At 34.8% G+C, this 20,901-nt stretch overlaps 1 pseudogene; it reads left to right on the top strand.

Moving 5' to 3' along the window:
- The first annotated feature begins 1,417 nt into the window (after positions 1–1,417).
- On the top strand, positions 1,418–14,095 carry LOC110686289 (annotated as a pseudogene).
- Positions 14,096–20,901: the final 6,806 nt, after the last annotated feature.

Raw genomic sequence — 20,901 nt, 5'->3', positions numbered from 1 at the left:
TATTATTATTGTCGAGAATTAACAATAATTTTGAAAGAGGGAAAGTAATTGTGTGTTTTTAGGTTGCTTGAATAATAATGCAAGTATGTACATGTATATATATATAGTGGTTTTAGATATGTAGCTCCTTATTGGATAGTCGGTTGTCGTTTTCTTGTATTAGTGGACACGTGTGGGTTAGTTACAAGTTCAAAAAGATATCTGAGTCGAAACATAGTCAACAAAATTCTACTGAAGCCAATCAAAAGCTAAGGGTATTTCGGTTGCTATAAATAGAATACAAAGGCCAAAAGTTGTTGTTCATCAAGTAATTAGTTATCAGAAGATACAAATCATACAATATAATGTTCCTCTTCAAATTCATAACAACCTTAAAGAACTTCAAAACTTTTCTGCTAATTACGTTGCAGATACTCAAATATTAGCTCAAAAAGCATGAAACTAAAAGGTGATCATTCTATAACTCTCAGCTAACATAAGTCAAAACCAAATTAAAGAAATCACACACATTTGAGTTTGTATAAGAAGACCCAGAAAATAATTTAGCTAACAAATGAAATTACCTTTAATTTGTCCACTAAGGTACAGCTTTGCCACCTGAAAGTACATCTATAAATAGCAATCCAATAATTAATAATTAATGATGATAACTTTTTCTAATCTCTCATTTTCTCTCTACTTTCTCTCTCTAAAAAGTACATTCACTGACTTGAGCATTGGAGAGACGTTCCCGAGTCAACCCCCGGGGTAACTTACTTTCTCTTTCTTGCAAGCGTAGCTCTCAGACACCCTTAATTGCAAGGCAAAGCTCAAGTACGTTTGGACATTGAGTCTTGGACATTTTGTTACCTAGAATACCCTTACTCACCCAGGATAATTCTGTTTTCAGAATCAGGTAGGTGGATTTAATTACTTTTCTATCTTACACAATGCCCATCACTTATAAGGTTTATACTAAAATAATCTCTATCCCCAATTCAAACATTGCACTAACTTTATCTTTGCAATGGCGCATCCACTTTTTTCTATAAATAAAATAACATTCTACTAATTTCACATTACAATAAATAATTCATAAAACTACCCACTCAAACATTTTTTAAATTTTATGTCTATTTCAAGTTTTAACGTGTCAATTAAATGAAAATGAAAAATTATATAAATAGTGAAAATGTTAAATGTATCAATTATTTTAAAATAGTAAAAGTATTCCCTTAATTTATGAAAAGTTGGTCCTTTTTTATGTTATAATCACAATTTCAAAATCAAGGGTTGGTAAGAAAGGGAAGGGAAATTACAAAAGTACAACACCTAAAACGACGTCGTGTATGTGTGTTGGACAAATAATAAAACTCATTTTGGCGCTAGTCCATCTTACTTCACTATTTATATCCTTTAGAAGCCACTCAAGCCAGAGTATATTTGTGGTACTTCATCTTCCTAATCTTCGAATTGGAATTAACCCAAAATTACAAATTTGCGGCCTAATTAATACTGTATCTGCTTATAAGGTATGTTGTTTATCTAATTTTTTTCCTTTACATCATCAAATTTTGTCATACTTCAATTCTATTTGTTTGATTGTTTGCTAGTAACTGCTTAGTTAGGGTTTTAGATTATCATTTTTTTCCCTTCCAAAATCTTATCTTTTGCAAAATTGTATGTTGTTTATCTTTCTGTACGTCATTTGTCATTTGTCATTTGTCAATTGTCATAGTTCAATTTTGTTTGTTTGTTTGATTGTTAGTAACTACTTGGTTAGGGTTTAGGTTCTTCAAAAAAAAAAAAAAAAAAAAAAAAAAGGTCAGGGTTTAGGGTTTTTTAGTTTTATTTTGCCAAAAGTTCAATTTTTACCCCCAAAAATCAGCATAATTTTTGCAATGCTAACATGAGTAATATCCTTCTATAAATTGACAACTATACCATGTCCGTAACTCTGAAGCTCAAAGTTATTTCAACTTTTTTCCTTTTTTATTATTCTGTTTAGTTACTGGTTTTGCAGCTGTCTTGATAATGGGAGAAAAAGTAGGAGAATGGCCGGTGATTGGAATCGATCTTGGTACTACTTACTCTTGTGTTGCTGTTTGGCGTCACGATCGTGTTGAAATCATAACAAATGATCAGGGTAACCGTACCACACCATCTTGGGTTGCTTTCAATGACTCACAACGCCTAATTGGTGAAGCTGCCCGGAACCAAGCCTCCGTTAATGCCTCAAATACTATCTTTGGTTTATCCTTATTCCTCTTTTCCTGCTTATTATGTTTACTTGCGTTGTTTTCTTGTGTTACTTACTTTAAATAGAGTATAGCTTTATATAAATACAAGTATTTTGTTATGATCAAGTGTAAGGAAGTTTAGTGATGAACTTAATTAGATTTTAAAATGTTTGAGCAAACACGCATGCTTATCGTTGTATTGTTTAAGGATTGATATACAAGATTCTCTATCAATATTTTGATATCGTCTTATTGAATCTTATCAGTGTTTTCTAATATTATATTCATGTACTAGGAATTTTGGTAGATACTGGATATTGTTATTATTATTCTGTCCCCTTGAGTAAGGGATTGTATAATTTTTTAGATTCTTCTTTTTAGTATCCTTCTAACAAAATTCTGCACTTGATGATCAATGGCAGATGCAAAGAGGCTTCTAGGTAGGAGGTTCAGCGACAAATCCGTACAAAATGACATGAGATTGTGGCCATTTAAGGTTAAACCTGGTGCTTGTGCAGGAAAAGAAGATAAGCCAGTGATTGTGGTTACCTATAAGGGCGAGGAGAAAACATTCACTCCCGAGGAGGTATCTGCAGCAGTACTGATGAAGATGAAAGATATTGCTAAAGCTTTCCTAGGTGCACCAGTGAAGAATGCTGTTATCACTGTTCCTGCGTACTTTAATGATGCCCAGCGTCAGGCAACTAAAGATGCTGGCAGAATTGCTGGGCTGAATGTTGTTCGTATCATCAATGAGCCAACGGCTGCTGCCATGGCTTATGGTCTTGATACAAAGAAAACTTGTAGGAGTTTTAATGCTAAAAATGTCTTAATTTTTGACCTTGGTGGTGGGACATTTGATGTTTCCTTGGTTGCCATTAAAAAGGGTGAATTTAAAGTCAAAGCTGTAGGTGGAGACACCCATCTTGGCGGAGGGGACTTTGATAACAGAATGGTAAGTGATCTTGTGCAAGAGGTCAGGAAGAAACACAAAAAAGATATCAGTGATAATCCTAGGGCACTTGGAAGGCTGAGAGCTGCTTCAGAGAGAGCAAAACGGCAACTTTCCTCAACTACCCAAACAACTATCGTAGTTGATTGTCTTTTTGATGGAACTGATTTTATGTCAAATATAACTCGTGCACGTTTTGAGAAGCTGAATTTGGATTTGTTTCGTAAGTGTCTTGACATTGTTGAGAACTGCTTAAATGATGCCAATGTGAAAAAGCATGAGGTTCATGATGTGGTCCTTGTTGGTGGATCAACTCGAATACCAATGGTTCAGCAGTTGTTGCAGACCTTCTTTTATGGAAAGGATCTCTGCCAAAGCGTGAACCCAGATGAGGCTGTTGCTTATGGTGCAGCAGTCCATGCTGCTGTGTTGAGTGGGGTTGGTAAAAGTAATAAGGATATCATTCTCGTGGACGTCACACCTTTATCAATTGGTCTAAAAAGATTTGGTGGGGATATGGTTGTTCAGTTTCCAAGGAATACAACCATTCCTGCAAAGAAAATCTCAAGTGGTCTACTTCAGTAGACTATATGACATGTGTATCATTTGAAGTTTATGAGGGTGAGAGACCCATTGCCCAAGACAACAATTTCTTGGGTGAGTTCTGTGTTTCAGGTTTTCCTCCTAAACCCAAAGGTCACATTAAATTTGATGTCTGCTGTGATATTGATGTTGAGGGCATTCTTACCGTGTCAGCAGTGGAAACAAGCACAGGAATCAAGAACCAAATCACCATCCTCGATCTCCAAGGGCGGCTTTCAAAGGAGGACATAGAGAGGATGACAGGAGAGGCTGAAGAATACAAGGCTCAAGAGGAGGAATACTGGGAAGATGATGAAAGTTGTTACTGAGATTGTATGTCACTTAGAAGATCAACAATGCAGACATTTTATTGCTTGAAGGGTTTCTGAAAGTTCTGATATGATCGACACTTTAAATTTTGAGAAGTTCGAAGATTTGAAAGGAATGGCAATTCCTTTTTTTCAAGTATTAAGATATTTGGATGTTTTGATATCCAAATGTCAGTGGTTTACCAACTTCTGACTATTTTGCTTGACAACATTACATGGTTTTTCAAGTTGAATATTGTTTATCTATCATTGTAAATTTTTGACTATTCGACTTAGACTCTTGGTGTATGCTTGATGTTTCTCGCTTCCTACTACTTGGTGTTATTTCAAATCATATGCTATATTGAATTTGATAGAATTTCTATTAAATTTTTTTTACAGTCAGGTTATTCTGTTTTTATGTTTCAATTTTATTGAATATTAGAACCATGTTAAGCGTGTTGGCCAATGCTGTCCTGCAATTGATGATTCAATTATTGTTGCCATTAACAACTTATCACTAGAATTCCTATGCCAAGTACAGCAATCAATTAGTTTAGCCTTAACCAAAATCTCTGCAGGTGATGATAGTTCTTTGTACATCAATTTGACATTTCCTTCTTTCATCACAAATAGGTGTCCTTCATGACTACGAGTTTAGCGAACTGCATTGCATTTCTTACTTCTCTTGAAAACCCTTTTAACAACCTTAATTAGTACTGCTTTAAGTTGCTCAGGTATCCTATGAAGTAATAGAACATGAAATGGTAGATTTAATGTTGACTTTGTACTTTTTACCAAGACTTTGTACTCGTAACTCGTAAGTACTCCGTGTGATTTAATGTTTATTTTTTCATACCTTACTTTAAATTGAAGTGTAGTACTTTAAATGACTTCAGTTTACGAAGAGGCACTCGTCTTTTCCCAATCTCTGTAAAAAAGAAAAAGATAATTTTATCTGCAAATCAAGATACAGGGAAATCAGCCGTCACAAATTTAAATTTTCTTGAGATATTATCAACCTTACTTTGCTAGCTATAAAATAGCAACTTAACCAATATTAAGAACTTCAGAACTCAAACTTCATTCAAAAACTTTTTCCCTTGTTTTATTTCTGCTTTTCTTTAGAATTAAAATTATTTCTCATTGTTTTGCTACTTTGACGAACAAGGAAAAATGGTAGGAAAAGGAAAAGAATGGCCTGTAATTGGAATCAATCTTGGTACAACTTACTCTTGTGTTGCTGTTAAGCGTAACGATCGTGTTGAAATCATAACAAATATCTGATTTATATAACCGACCTTGGTAAAGGAATATTGTTAGCGTTCAAAGTCCATAAATAAATTTCTGCCTGTTCAATTTCTCAATTTTACTTCGTTTGAAGCTAGATTCACGTAATTTAAACAACATTAATTGTTACACGCTTTTTTTTTATTTAAAAATATTTGAGTGCTTGATTATATAAATGAAGTTGATTTTAAAATAGACATGATGGTAACATTGGTATATCTTTAAAATTACCCTTTTTTTATAGGACATTATAATATTTGTATCAATTACTCTCTCTGTATTTTATCACTTGCTTCCTTTCTCTAGATACGGAAAAATAGTGAAAAATATTCCCTCAGTTTTTATTAAATGCATTATTTTTTTACCTACGTAATTTCACAAAAAAAAAAAAAAAAAAAAAAAAAAAAAAAACACGTTTTTTACCATTCCATACAAAATACCCCTGCATATAAGAAATCCTCAAATGACACAATTCATTTAGTTATCTACGATCATCTAATTAATTAATTACGCACTCCGTCCGTGTAAAATTGATAAAGGAACACTATATTATTGTGGTATTGGAGGAAGTAAATTCGAAATACCATCAATGATTTGGTCTTGCTTAATTACACGTACATTCCATATGTGTTATCCAAATGTCTGTAGCTTACCAACTTCTGACTATTTTGCTTGACAACATTACTTGATTTTTCAGGTAGAATATTGTTCTGTCATTTCAAGTTTTTGGCTATGGAATTTGGACTCTTGGATTATGCTGATATTTCTCAACTTCCTTCTACTTTGTGTGATTTTAATTCATATGCTACGTAAATTGAATTTGATAGCATTTTTACAAATCTTTATCTTTAAACTGTAATTGCTTGTTAAGTCAGATTACTTTTTTGCTCACATGATTACATTTTATTCCCCTAATCAAAATCTCTGCAGGTAGTGTTTCTTTGTACATCACTTTGACTTGTTTCTTTTTCCATCACAAATAGTTGTCCTTTATAAATACGAGTTTGCAGTTCTTGCTTCCTTGAAGACCCTTTTAACTACTTTGGTTTGTATTGTTTTTAGTTGCTCAATTATCAAGCAATACAAGATTGTCAAGATACAACATGAAATGGTATGTAAGTTCAGACTATTTTCAGCATTGACCCAGCTCCTAACTTTCTGTGCTTGCACCAGACCTTGCTTAATGAAACTTTTTTAGTAGACTTTTCATTGAATCACATTACCTGTAGAAGTTTTAATACAATTAATTTGACATGGATAGTGTAAAATCAAGCAAATTAAGTTAATTGGTATTAACATGACATTAAAATTTAATCCGAACAACATCAACTCTATACTAAATTAAAAGTAAAGTGATATCTTCTCGGATTTCGAGATCTGGTGTTTCCTGAGGTGAGAGAATTCAGTGTTTCTATCATTTAATGTGTCCACAAAGTGGGGTAAATCTTCCTATTTATAAGGTCATTGGGATTTGTGCCCCTGTCTTAGGTTATGGAAACCTACGACTAATAGGCTGCGTTGTTTTAGGGCAGTCTAGGGAATTGAGCCTTGAAGGCCGTCAATTCCATATGGGGTATCTGTCTGCCACGTGTCTAGCCCAAGTAGGTCCAGTTTAGACTCTCCCTAGGGTGACACGTGTCACGCTCTAATTAATCTACGTGGCGGGTAAAAATATCCAGGGTGATTTGTATTCAAAAGGGTTTAAGCTAAGGTCATCATCAATTTTTTAATTTAAACAATTATAACATGGAATTAGAATGTCAAAGCCTCCATGTGGAAAGTTACAAAGACATTGAAGGATATTATTGTTCGTGTCAAACTTGAAGCGGTAGAGATGGAGCTTCGCTAGAGTATGCTTATAATTAATTGTTATGGTTATGAAAATTGTGTCAAATTATTAAATCTGTATTTTACGTATCTCGATGATCGATAAAAATGACATATGACTTATTAATTTATTATTGATGCTATGTCTTTTCCTTAGTAAATAAATACTTGGAATCAAGGTAGAAGAAGAAAAAATCGATTATGAAAAAGAAAAGTAAAAATGAATTCATAAGAACGGGCCATGGGCCTTAGTAGAGATGAAAAGGTATTGACCAAGACTAGTTAACTGACCCATATTGTAAAATTAAGGAAAAATTGCGAAGAAGGTTCTTTTAAGGAGTCGACCTTACGAGGAAGGTCCATTTATAAAAAAGGTGATACAAAAGGTCATTTTATGGACTTTGGGTTGTGAGGAGGGTCTTATGACCAAATTTCAGTGTTGTGCACGTGACTATTTTAGATTTTTTTTTCTTTAATCCTTCTTCTCCCACCTCACCCCCTTCCTCCATGTGAACCACCGTCACCACCACCTCCAGCACATCACCACCCACCCACCCATCACCACCAAACTAACCCCTACTCCGAAACCTCGCCTGAATTAAGGGAGAGGGAAGGGGAAGGGACTGCCATGTCCAAACCCCATCTCGAATCCCCTAGCCTCGAAACCCCACCTGGATTGGTAATGGTGCGGCTATCGGAGTACTTGCATATCCCCAGCCCCCAGCACCTGCAGACGACCCAGCCGCCGGCGACCCCACCTAACCCTTTCCTCTTCCATCCCACCACAACTCCCCGCATCAATTGAGCAGTCAGTCCCCTTCAACCCACCACCAGCGACGCCTCTCAACCCACCAAAGAAGGGAAGTAAGAAGAAATTAATACCCCTTGAAATTTACCACCAGAAGCCGTGACCATGATTTTAGACCCATTAATAATACCCGAATCCCTAAATGTTTTTGAATCAACCAATTTAGCTCCTACAAATAAAAATCAAAATTAATATTAATTCAAAAAAATGATTAAGCCATGATCAAGATTGAAGGATACCTTTGTGAATGAGTTGTTGGCCTTTAGGGAGGACGTTAGTGGAGTCCACGAGATGTTGTTTGAAGTCAAAAATGGTGGAATTAATGTTAACTGAGTGGAAATCTTTTGTTTTCGAATTGAATCTTCATCTCAACCATTTCTGACATTTCTTGGTTATTGAGTCTAGTGGTGTTTGTGTCAAATTCGGAGTGGGGTTCAGTTCGGTGGTGATGGGTGGATGGGTGGTGATGTGTTGGAGGTGGTGGTGACGGTGGTTCACATGGAGGAAGGGGGTGAGGTGGGAGAAGAAGGATTAAAGAAAAAATAAATGGAAAAAATAAAATAAAAATCTAACGTAGTCACCGTGCTATGCATGTAACTTTTTTTTGGCCGGAATTTGAAAGTCAACGCCGGAGTTTGGTTAAAAAATTTTCCTCACAATACAAAGTCCATAAAAGAACCTTTTGTTGCAACTTTTTTCGTAAAAGAACTTTTCTCGCAAGCTCGACTCCTTAAAAGGAACTTCCTCGCAATTTTTCCTAAAATTAAACCATTGGAAAATAATTGATTTATCTTCAACCGCCTTTTCAATCTTTCTCACGGTAGTACAGACGTATAGTATATATCTAGATTTTAGAACACCAGAATTCTTGCCATGAGAGTCGGAAAAAATGGGAGAAATTACAGGAGAATGGCCGGTAATCGGAATCGATCTCGGTACCACGCACTTACTCTTGTGCTGCAATTTGGCGGCACGACCGTGTTGAAATCATTACCAACGACCAGGGTAACCGCACGACGGTCGCTTTAACTGAATTCCACCGGCTAATCGGAGAAGGTGCCAAGAACCAAGCTTCTTTCAACACAGCTAACACTATCTTTGGATTGTCTTCATTTTCCTGCTTATTTCATTTTATCTGCTTTTATTGGTTAATCGCAGACAATGTGAATTAGTAGTTAGGATACGTGAATCAGTGAACAATTGGGAAGGAGTAAGAAAGTTGAGACTTGAGAGGGGCTAGGATGATGTTAGAAAGTGCCAATTGAATATACCTATCTGGATGTTTTGGGAGGGGGTAATGGGGTATTTACGTCTTTTCAAATCTTCCATGTAGCATTACTCATGATAGGGAAAAGTTGTTAACTGCTCAAGGGGTTAGAATGTAGGATTATAAAAGGGATCCGATCCGGGATTACTTTCTTCCCCAGGCAGGGGTAGGGGATGGAAAACCATTCAATGGGTTTGTAAATTGTTAAGGGACTCTTTCAGCGTTTGGATGATCTTTAAAATTTCATTACAAAGAACATATATTTTTTTTATTTAATTTATTTGTGTTTGTGTGTAATTCATGACTACTCTAATAATTAAAATTAACTCTTTGTGCGTATTTTTTGACTGCTTTAAAAAGAAGGCTTAGATGATTGAAATAATTCAAGTTGTTCAATTTCTTAAATGCAATTAATAGATTGCTCTCAGTTCAACTTACTCTTTTTCCCTGCACGATAATCAATGACAGATGCAAAGAGGCTGATTGGCAGAAGATTCAGTGATGAGATTGTACACAAAGACATGATGTTGTGGCCATTCAAAGTTGTAGCTTCTACTGATTCGGGAAAAGATGCTAAGCCTATGTTGTGATCACTTATAAGGGTGAGGAGAAGCGATTCACACCCGAGGCTTTCCTTGGCACTTCAGTGAAGAATGCTGTTGTCACAGTTCCAGCATATTTTAATGATTCCCAACGTCAGGCAAGACGCTGGTGCCATTGCAGGACTCAAATACTCAATGTTGCTCGTATAACTAGTCTTGACACAAAGGCTAATGGTAGTGACACCCCTGAAAAAATTGTTTTAGTATTTGACCTTGGTGGTGGAACATTTGATGTCTCCTTGGTAGCCATAAAAAAGGGTGAATTTAAAGTTAAAGCTGTCAGTGGTGACACCCACCTTGGTGGAGGGGACTTTGACAACAGATTGTTAAGTTATCTCGTGGAAGAGATTAACAGGATGCACAAAAAAGACATTAGTGGCAATCATAGGGCTCTTGGAAGATTGAGGGTTGCTTTGGAGAGAGCCAAAAGGGAACTTTCGTCAGCTCCCTAACCCAACTATTGCAATTGATTGCATTTTTGAGGGTATTGATTTTACTTTAACCATAACTTGTGCAAGGTTTGAGAAATTAAATTTGGATTTGTTTAGGACTTGTGTGGATACATTTGAAAAGTGCTTATAAGATGCCAAGGTGGAAAAGCACAATGTTCATGATGTTGTCTTAGTAGGTGGATCAACTCGTATACCAAAGATTCGGCAGTTGCTGCAAACATTTTTTGATGGCAAGGAGCTCTGCAAAAATATTAATCCAGATGGGGCTGTTGCTTATGGTGCAGCTATCCAAGCTGCTATGTGTGGTGTTGGTAGCAGTTTTAAGGATATCACTCTTGTGGATGCAACACCTATTTCCCTTGGTGTTGAGGATTATGCTGATGGTAAAATGAGTGTTGTGATACCTAGGAATACAATTATCCCAGCAAAGATGTATCAAAGTCGGTGCAATGCAAGAGACAATCCAACATATGTGTATTTCTATGTGTTGAGGGTGAGCAACCCATTGCTAAAGTAAATCATTTCTTTATAAGAAGAAGCCGAAATTTACAAGGTCTCAAGATGAGGAACATAAGAAGATTGAAAATTATGCCAATAACATGCTAGAAGCATTGTATGATTATGGGAAGATTGAGATTGGCACTAATGAGAAGAAAGTACAGGATGCCATCGAGCAAACGTTCTAATGGCTGGAAGAGAATCCTGATGTTGCCGAGGCTTCTAAATTTGAGGACAAGCTGAAAGAGCTAAAAAGCATCTGTCAACATTTTCCTTCTAAGGCTTGCTGATTGGCACCAAGTTATGCAACAATATTAGTATTTTGATACAGTCTGGAGATCCAAAAGTGATTGGTATACCGACTTTTGTCTCTTTACCTGTAAACTGACTAATCTTTAAATTGATCTACTACTAGTGTTAGTAGATGAAAGTGGAAATAGCCTAGAATTTTACATGATTTAATATTAATAGTAGAGGAATGTTTTCCATCATTTTCTGAGGTTTATCTATTTGTCAGCTTGGAATCATGCAAATGTCTTATTTGTTAGTTTGTACTGCTTCTTGTGATTTGAGATCTACTGTGTTGAGATTGCTAGAATTTCGATTATTGTTGGTTTTTGTGTGTTCATTGTTCAATCACACAACTCTGATTTTGTACTTTCATGTTCCTCTTTTAATCGTTTACTAATTTTCGTTGTGGAACCTGATTGTTTATCCCTAATTTACCCCTTTCTAAGTTCACTGCAGGTGATGGTTCTTTGTACAATAAATTAATTTGACTTGTTTCAATTTCTTCCTCGTCACACAATTTACTATTTGTTAATTTTTGTTTTATCCTATAGCAACATAATATACTGAAGTTGTTGATTGATTAACCTCTGCAATAACATAACATGAAATAGGCTGAGTTAACGACTACAGCCTTTGGCTTTTATGTGAAGTAAGTCGAACTTGCAGACGACCCTGTTTGGCAGTTACATGGATTCACAGTTAATAAATTGGGAACCATTGTGATTTATTGTGGTATTGTTTTGGGTCATGTGCTGTTTATTTGGTGCTTGGTGAAACACCATACAAGTAATTTTTATTTATTCATTTTTTTTTTGTTTTGCTTCACCTGTAACTAGTTCTGGATGCAGGGCAGCATTTTCTGAGTTCTATGTATAATTATTTCCATTTGATTTATTATGATAATCTTTCACAGCATATGATAATCTTGAAAACATTGAGTATGAACTTTTCAAAATATATACTCTGCAATACATTATTAATCTAGTAAAATTAAATTGATATTCAATACAATGAACAGTTTTATAAGAATTTAGTGTGAAACATGAGTGATTAAAAGTACTTCCTCAGTTCCTCTGTCTTTAAAATCTTATCTTAGTCATAAGATATAAATGTGTTGTAATATACGAATAGACACTCCCCCTTGTTTATATGAAGTTGAAATTTCCAAGAAATTTTATTAACAGTAATCAAAGTATGCATGATGCTTAAATGACTTTTGTTTACGAGGAATCACTCTGCCTTCTCCTAATCTTTGGAAAACGCGAAGAAGTTGAATTTTTAATATTGTATTGGCTTATCAATCATTTAATTTATTTCATTATAACCACCTCCCCTGTGGCCCTGTGTGCTAATCAATGACAGGTGCAAAAAGGCTTATCGGTAGAAGATTCAGTGATGAATCTGTACAAAATGACGTGAGATTGTGGCCATTTAATGTTATAGATGGTACTGATTTCGGAAAAGAAGATAAGCCAATGATTTCAGTCTCCTTTAGGGGTGAGGAGAAGAGATTCATTCCTGAGGAGATATCTTCAATGGTTCTTATGAAAATGAAAGATACTGCAGAGTCTTTCCTTGGGAAGACAGCAAAGAACGCTGTTGTGACTGTTCCAGCATACTTCAATGATTCTCAACGTCAGGCAACTAAGGATGCAGGAACAATTGCAGGGCTGAATGTTGTTCGTATTATCAATGAGCCAACAGCTGCTGCCATGGCCTATGGTCTTGACACAAAGGCTACTGGTGGCAACACTGCTGCAAAAAACATTTTAGTTTTTGACCTTGGTGGTGGTACATTTGATGTTTCGGTGGTAGCCATTGAGAAGGGAGAGTTCAAAGTCAAAGCTATAAGTGGAGAGACTCACCTCGGCGGGGTAGACTTTGACAACAGAATGGTAAGTAGTTTCTTGAAGGAGTTTAAGAAGAAGCACAAAAAAGACATTATTGGGAATTCTAAGGCTCTTGGGAGATTGAGGGCTGCTTCAGAGAGAGCTAAACGGGTGCTTTCATCAACTCCTCAAACTACTGTTGAATTTGATTGCCTTTATGAGGGGATAGATTTCACATCAACCATAACTCGTGCTCGTTTTGAGAAGTTGAATATTGATTTATTTAGGAATTGTATGGACACTGTTGAAAAGTGCCTAAGTGATGCCAAGATAGAAAAACATGAAGTTCACGATGTTGTCCTTGTTGGTGGGTCAACTCGAATTCCAAAGGTTCAGCAATTGTTGCAGGACTTCTTTGATGGAAAGGAGCTTTGCAGAAGCATGAACCCAGATGAGGCTGTTGCTTATGGTGCAGCAGTCCATGCTGCTGTGTTATGTGGGGCTGGTAAGAGTAATAAGAATATTGTTCTTGTAGATGTCACACCTTTATCACTTGGTATAGAGGATTATTCGTCAAGGCAGATGAAAGTCTTCCTTCCGAGGAATACAACCCTTCCAGCAAAGATGAATCAGGAATGGTGGACTTCATTTGACAATCAGAAGGCTGTCACATTCTGCATATATGAAGGCGAGAGACCCATTGCTGAAGACAACAATTTGCTGGGCAAGTTTAGCGTTTCCGGCTTTCCTGCAGCACCAAAAGGTGTCATAAAGTTTGATGTGTGTTTTGATATTGACATTGATGGCATACTGACTGTTTCAGCAGTAGAGACAAGCACAAGAAAGAAGAACCACATCACTATTCTCAATCACCAAGGGCGGCTTCCAAAAGAGGACATTGAGAGGATGATAGAAGAGGCTGAAAAGTACGCGACTCAAGATGGGGAATACAGGAAGATGATAAAAGCTAAGAATGCCCTTGAGAATTATGCCAACTCCATGTGGGAAGCTAATGTGAAGGCCAAAGATGCTATCGAGGCGATCGAACAGACATTGCAATGGCTGGAAGAGAATACTGATGTTACTGAGGCTTCTAAGTTTGAGGAGAAGTTGAAGGAGCTGGAAAATGTTTGTCAACATGTTCCTTCAAAGAGGGCAAAGACATGCTAGGTATTGCATGTTGCTGTAATGTTAGTTCCTTTTGATGTACATCATCAACTTTATTTTGGTTGTTGTACTTGGAAATCTTAAAAATATTTGAACTACTAAATTAGCTTAAATTGGGTTTATGCTATTTGAAGTACTACGTATATTGTTGTTATTATTCAACTTTGAAGTATGCTAAAATTAATCTCACTTCCTCCTTTCCTAGTTTCTATTACTTTTGTTGATTCGAAATCATCTGCTTGATAAAATTATGGAAATGCCAATTTTAGCATGATAGCTTAGGAGCTTATATTAGTGTGATCTGCTTTTGTGTTTCCATTTTATTGTTTTATGTTGTACGCTGACAAGGACAACGTTGCCCATAGACTCGGCTCAATGTATGAATTGATATTTTTACAGCTGTAATTTTATTCTGAAGCACGATGGTTTTTTAGTGCCGTACTTGAGATAATAAAATAATGTTGTGAACTCAACCATAAATAAGTCAACCCCTTAAACATATATTCCTGATGCGTATGTATTCCTGATGTCCTAAAATGATGTGTCACATCAATAACTATATACTAAAAGATACACCAGCAATGACACATATCATCTCCTAGTGTGTCCTTATTTATTTATTTTTGTAAAAAAAAACATATTTTAAAAAGATCTTATACTAAAATAATGACTATTTTTATTAATATAGTAATTACTTAAAAAAAAAGATGTAGTATATTCCGTATCTTTAAACATACAAGATTGACAACTATAAATAAAATAAATAAATACTCCGTAATCAGATTTAACATATTTTGTGACATTTTGTACTACAAGAAAAATTATCATTGTTATGATTTACCTAAATATTTATCTAATTATGTAACATTAACTTTATACTAAAGAGCAAATTTTGCTTGCCAAAATAATTTATTTCAATATATATTTTTTTTCCCTTCCCATTTATTTCCTGTTATTATTATGGAAACTCTAACTAAATTGTTAATTTTAACAAATACGACAAGAACTAATATTTAATTTGATTAAAATAAGTATGACTTCATAGAGCGATTTCCACTTGCCAATTTTTTTCCCCTGCATGTTCTATTTTTTTTTATTTGTTATTGTGTGAAATAAGGTTTGAAGTATGAAACATTATACCCCTCTATTTTGTAATTGAATGAAAACCACACATGTATTGAGACGGTAGTATCTATATGACAATATATAAATTCATGTATATATCATAAACATTAGTCAATGTGGTGTATGTAATTTATGCAAAAGTTAAATTGAGATTCTTATATTTACTTGGGTACAATGTATACCGAAATTACTTTTTACTCATTTGATAAATATTGTTTATTTAATTATCAATTGAGCAAGAAACACTTTTGGGTGTATTTTGTTCCTTTGTGTAAACAATAATTTTTATAAAACCGTAATTAGTGTTACGTGTAAGATGTTTTGTTAAATATTGTCAAACTGATTAATAATAACTTTCACAATAACCGTGCATGGCACGAGATCTAAACTAGTAATTCTATTATAATCCACACAATTCTATTTTTTTTTTTTTACTTTTTTCATAAAAAATTATCTTGAGAGTGAGGAATAGCTCAAGTAATTAAAACTTGCCTCCCTATTTGATGTGATCATGAAATCGATTCTCAACACACGTCCTAGTGACTCTTTAAATACCAAAAAAATATATATAAAATTATCTTACACAACTATAAAGTTTCGTGGTCTTTAATGTTTTTTTTAACAGTCATTTTCTTATAAAATACACGTACATCCAAAATATTAGTACTTAGGGTTTATTCATTGGCTTAGTAGGTGTCGAATCTCGTCTCTCACTAGCATTTGTCTCCATAGAAATACCCCTTAGTTCAATTTAATTTTAGTTAACCAAAAATCAACTTATGACTGAGCTAGCTTATAATTGTTTCTCATTTTCTGTGTTCTTAATAGTCATTTTCTATTGATATGATCCTTTACTTGCGTCTTATCTTAATGTTGCAACAATTAGAATTTTGCATAATTTTCTACATGTTGCAATATTAGCATAACATAGAAAGAAATAAAAAGTTTGAAATCTCATTGATAAATTTCATGTTGTAATCCCTTTGGGTTTGATATGTCGACCACATACAGTTGGTATAGAGATCAAACCATATAATATCAAACCAAGAGCAAATTATAATTTAATTTCTATATTACTCTCTCCGTGTTTTTTTTAAGTATTACACTTACTAAATACGATTATGTTTTTTTAAATGTTACACTTTCTTTTTCGACAAAAAACTACATTTTAATATTATATTTCTCTCCTATAAAGATTCTACACAACTCCACTAATACTTATTTTATTACCATCTTCAATTATTTTGAGACTCAACTTTGAGTAATAAAATAAAAATGAGTATTTTATTAGAGATTGCTATATATAATTTCTAAATCGTGATACTCAACCAACTTCTCAATTTAGCAACTCATGATGTACAAAGTATATAATTTCCCACCAATTGACTATTGGTGTAGTGGTGATTGGGGTTGGGGTTGGGGCTACACTTGGTAGGGAGAACCGCGTGTTCGATCCCCTGCAACAACAATTGGGATGGGACTGTAACCTAATCATCCAAAACTAATCCTCGAATCCGAATTAGCCTAAAGGGTGAATCGGATGGAACACCAAAAAAAAAGTATTGTATATAATTTCCCAATAGTGGTAATACTCTCTCAAGTTATAAACAGTTGATATTGGAAAAATATTTTATGAGACGAATCTAACAAGAACACACATGATTATATTTTACTTAACGTATAAATCATATTATATGGTCAAATAAGAGTGATGAATAGTGCAAAAGTCTCATTGTTGCAATATTATTGGAACAGAGGAAGTACCAATGTTAATTTTCATTATAGCCCACCATATTCAATTTTTTGTAATTTTTTTTAATTTTGTTCTTAGAGATTGATATGACCAAAAATTAAATAAATAAATTACAAATTTCATTATTTTTTATTAAATTATTAACCCCACTATTATTTTTTATAATTTTTAATACTCCACTTACCTGCATAAGTTATGTTAATTACATGAAACCTTGGGTGTACCGCTGATAATCAAAAATTAAGTAAGTGTATCATTGATTAAAAAGTCCAACTGGGGTGTACCAAAATAAATGTCGCTATATTAAAATAAAGGTTACTATGTTGAATTAAAAGTCATTGTGACATTATAAAAGTTATAAGAGGTTAATTTTTTTTATTGAATTTTTTAATATACCGGTCAAGGTCATTATGTTGAAATTGAAGTAACTATATTAAAATTAGGCATCACTATGTTCAATATAACGTCAGTTGCATGTATATAAACCTCAGATCCACAATAATATTATTTTTAGGCCAAATTTGAAAATAACACCTGCAAAAACTCCCAAATTTGATTATAACACCAAAACATTTCGAAATTTTATTATAACACCACTTAAAATCCCAAAATTTTGGTTTCACCACCCACTAATGGATTTTTGGATGGAAACCGTTAGTGGGACCCACTAGGGACACGTGTCAGTTAATTATTGGCTTAAAAATAAAGAAACATTAAAAAAAAAAACCCTAACCCAGCTAGCCCCACCACCGGCACCATCTTCCCCAGCCGCCGCTGCCGCCGACATCCTCTGCCCTCACATAATCCGGCGAAACCAGACCACGCTAAACACCAGCCTAGCCACCCCCACCACCCCACCACCTCCACCTCCATCGAAACCCTAACCCCACCACACTACCTCAGCCGAAACTTAAACCTAGCCAGCAGTCCCTACCACCGCCCCGTTTTCAGCCCCTCTCCCTTTCTCCCGTCTAGTTTCCGCCTCCTCCCCCATTAGCTGAACCGAAACCCTAACCCCCACACACCTGAACCGAAATCACTTTCTGATTTGGAGATTCAGAGGAGATAGAAAAGGAGGGTTGTGGGTCGTGGGTAGGAGGAGGAGTGGTGGTCCGCGTCGGGTCTCAGGGTTTGGTTGTGGGTCTGAAGGAGGCAAAGGGGCTAGGTGGTTTTCGCAGAGGGTTGTGGTGGGTGGGGGTGATTTTTCGGGGAGAAGGAAGGGGGAAGGGGATTTACGAGGGGGCTGATGTTGGTGGGGGTGACGGCCGGTGGTTTCGCCGGTGAAGGAAGGGAATCCGACGGCAGTGGGGGTCTCCGGCGGTGTAGTGACGGTCGGCGGTGGTGGGGCAATTGGCTGGGTTAGAGTTTAGGGGTTTTTTTTTAACTTTAATTTTTATTTTTATTTTTATTTTTAAGCCAATAAACAACTGACACGTGTCTCTAGTGGGTCCTACTAACAGTTTCCATCCAAAAATCCGTTAGTGGGTGGTGAAACCAAAATTTTGGAATTTTAAGTGGTGTTATAATAAAATTTCGAAATGTTTTGGTGTTATAATCAAATTTGGGTGTTTTTACACGTGTTATTTTCAAATTTGGCCTAATTTTTATATATAATATATTTTACCTTATTTAGGGTCATCAGTTTTGAAAAATACGAATACCTATAAAAGGTATAGTTGAAATGAAAAAAAATATGAAAGATATATAAATGTTTATTATAATGGAAAAAATATCTTAGATGATAAAAAAAATTGTTTAAGAAGATTTGATTAAAAATATATAAAAAAAAAAATTGGAGGGATTTTTTTTTTTTTTTTTTTTTTTTTTTTGTAAAGCTCAATGCAGATCTAATTTGACCAGTTGACTTCAGTCCACATTACTTCATTTCAATTCAAATTAATTTAGTTTGAAAGAACAAGATTTTATTCAAAGATGGGAGAATGAAATTGTACAAAAAGTAATAGAAGAGAGAGGAGAGAGAAAGCAATAATGAGTATTGAAAAAACATTAAAATATTACTCTTTTTGTTTTTAATTTTTATGAATGCATTAGTTTGATCGGTACATTTGCCAAGACATAATTTTGACCATTAATATTAGTAATGTTTTTCAAGGGCACATTTGCCGAGAAAGGCTATTAGTAAAAATTGAAAAAAATTAAGTCAACCATGGTATGTGAATAGTGCTAAAGTCAAAGTGATGCATTTAAAAAACAAATGGAGGGAGTACAAAAAGTACAAATGAAGCATGAAGTAAGGAGAATAAAGTATTTAGATTGTAAAGCAACGGTAAGTTTGTCCAAAATTTATCACTAAAAAAGGAAAGATACTAAATATAAAGAATAAAAAGAATACCTTAAATGGAAACGTAAAAAACAAAGGGAAATTGTTCCGTGTACCCTCAAGGTTTTAAATAATGCACCATGTACCCTTGAAAACTTTCAAATGCACCATGTACTCCCGAGGTTTGTAAATAAATGCACCAAATAACCTAATCCTCTAACAAATGCACATATCATTGACTTATCAAACTAAAATCAAGCCCACACAGTGACTCACTTTTAGTACTTTACATCTATACAGTAAAAACGCCTAAAAGTATAAATTATATCAAAATTTAAACTCTGTTGATCATTCTACTTTTGGGTGTTAGAATTTGCTTTATTAATTAAGTTAACTTTATAATTAAATGGTTTAGCATTATATATAGTAGCATTAAACTGTAATAATTTAATAGAATTTGATGCTTAGGGGTCTCAATTTAACAAAATTAACATTTATTGTGAGTCTAAGGATATTTGGTACAAGTTTTTACAAACCTCAAGGATACATGGTGTATTTAAAAGTTTTCAGGGGTACACGGCGCATTTTTTAAAACCTCAAGGATACATGAAACTAGGGATGTCAGTGGGGCGGGTTAAGTAGGAGACCCGCCCCATCCCCGCCCTAGTGGGTCGGGGATGAGTCCCGATTTGGTGGGTGGTGGGGCGAGGATGGGGATGAAAACCTTACCCGCCATGGGTGATGGGGCGGGGGTAGATTTTAGATTGTACCTGCCCCATTCCTATCCCCCCACTTCGTACTTGCCCAATCCCCCACATCTATATATTTTTAAATAAAATTATACACTTTTATATTATTTTATATTAAAAAAATTGTGTAAAATAAAGTAGCAGATAATAACTAAATATTATATGTTATAATGAACTTAATATTAACAATGATTTTTTTAATTGTAATCTATATTAGTATATTACGTAGTAATGTTGTATTTGGGAGGCGGGGATTAGGTGGGTCTTGGGTGGGGATCAGGTGGGGGGTCGGGCGGGGATGGTTTTGGAATTGTACTCGTTGGGATAGGGATGAGGATGAATTTTGGACCCGCCACAGGGATGGGGATGGGGATGAGAATGTTAGGCAGGGATGGGGATGGGAAAACCAACATCCGCCCCGCCCCGTTAACATCCTTACATGGAACAATTTCCCAAAAACAAAAGGGAACGGAGGGAGTATTATGAAAGTGGGGTTGGTTTAATAATACAAAAAAAATTTAAAAAAAAACAAATGTGAATATAAGGGGAGAGAATAGAAAATATGAAAAATATGAAAATATGATACGAGAGGACAAATTATGGAAAAGTAAATAGTAAAATATTTTTTAAAGTTACCAAAAAAATGAAATAAAACAAGTAATAAAATACGGCCGCAAAAGAAAAATAGAGCAAGTAATATATATCTTCCATTTTATCAGATGCTACCATCTTATTGTTTTTAGTTGATATAATTCTCTATATGTTTTTCATATCCCATCGGCGTTCTTTTCATATATATATATATATTCTTTATGTTACTTCTAGTTTATAGGAGGGTGTTAAACACCGCTAACAATTGTTATCTCTGCCGACATTTAAAGTGAATGGACATCAATACGCC

This window comes from Chenopodium quinoa, unplaced genomic scaffold (assembly GCF_001683475.1).
Source record: "Chenopodium quinoa cultivar QQ74 unplaced genomic scaffold, ASM168347v1, whole genome shotgun sequence".
Taxonomy (NCBI): domain Eukaryota; kingdom Viridiplantae; phylum Streptophyta; class Magnoliopsida; order Caryophyllales; family Amaranthaceae; genus Chenopodium; species Chenopodium quinoa.
The sequence above is the reverse complement of the archived record's forward strand: the minus strand, read 5'-3'. Positions and strand labels throughout refer to the sequence as shown.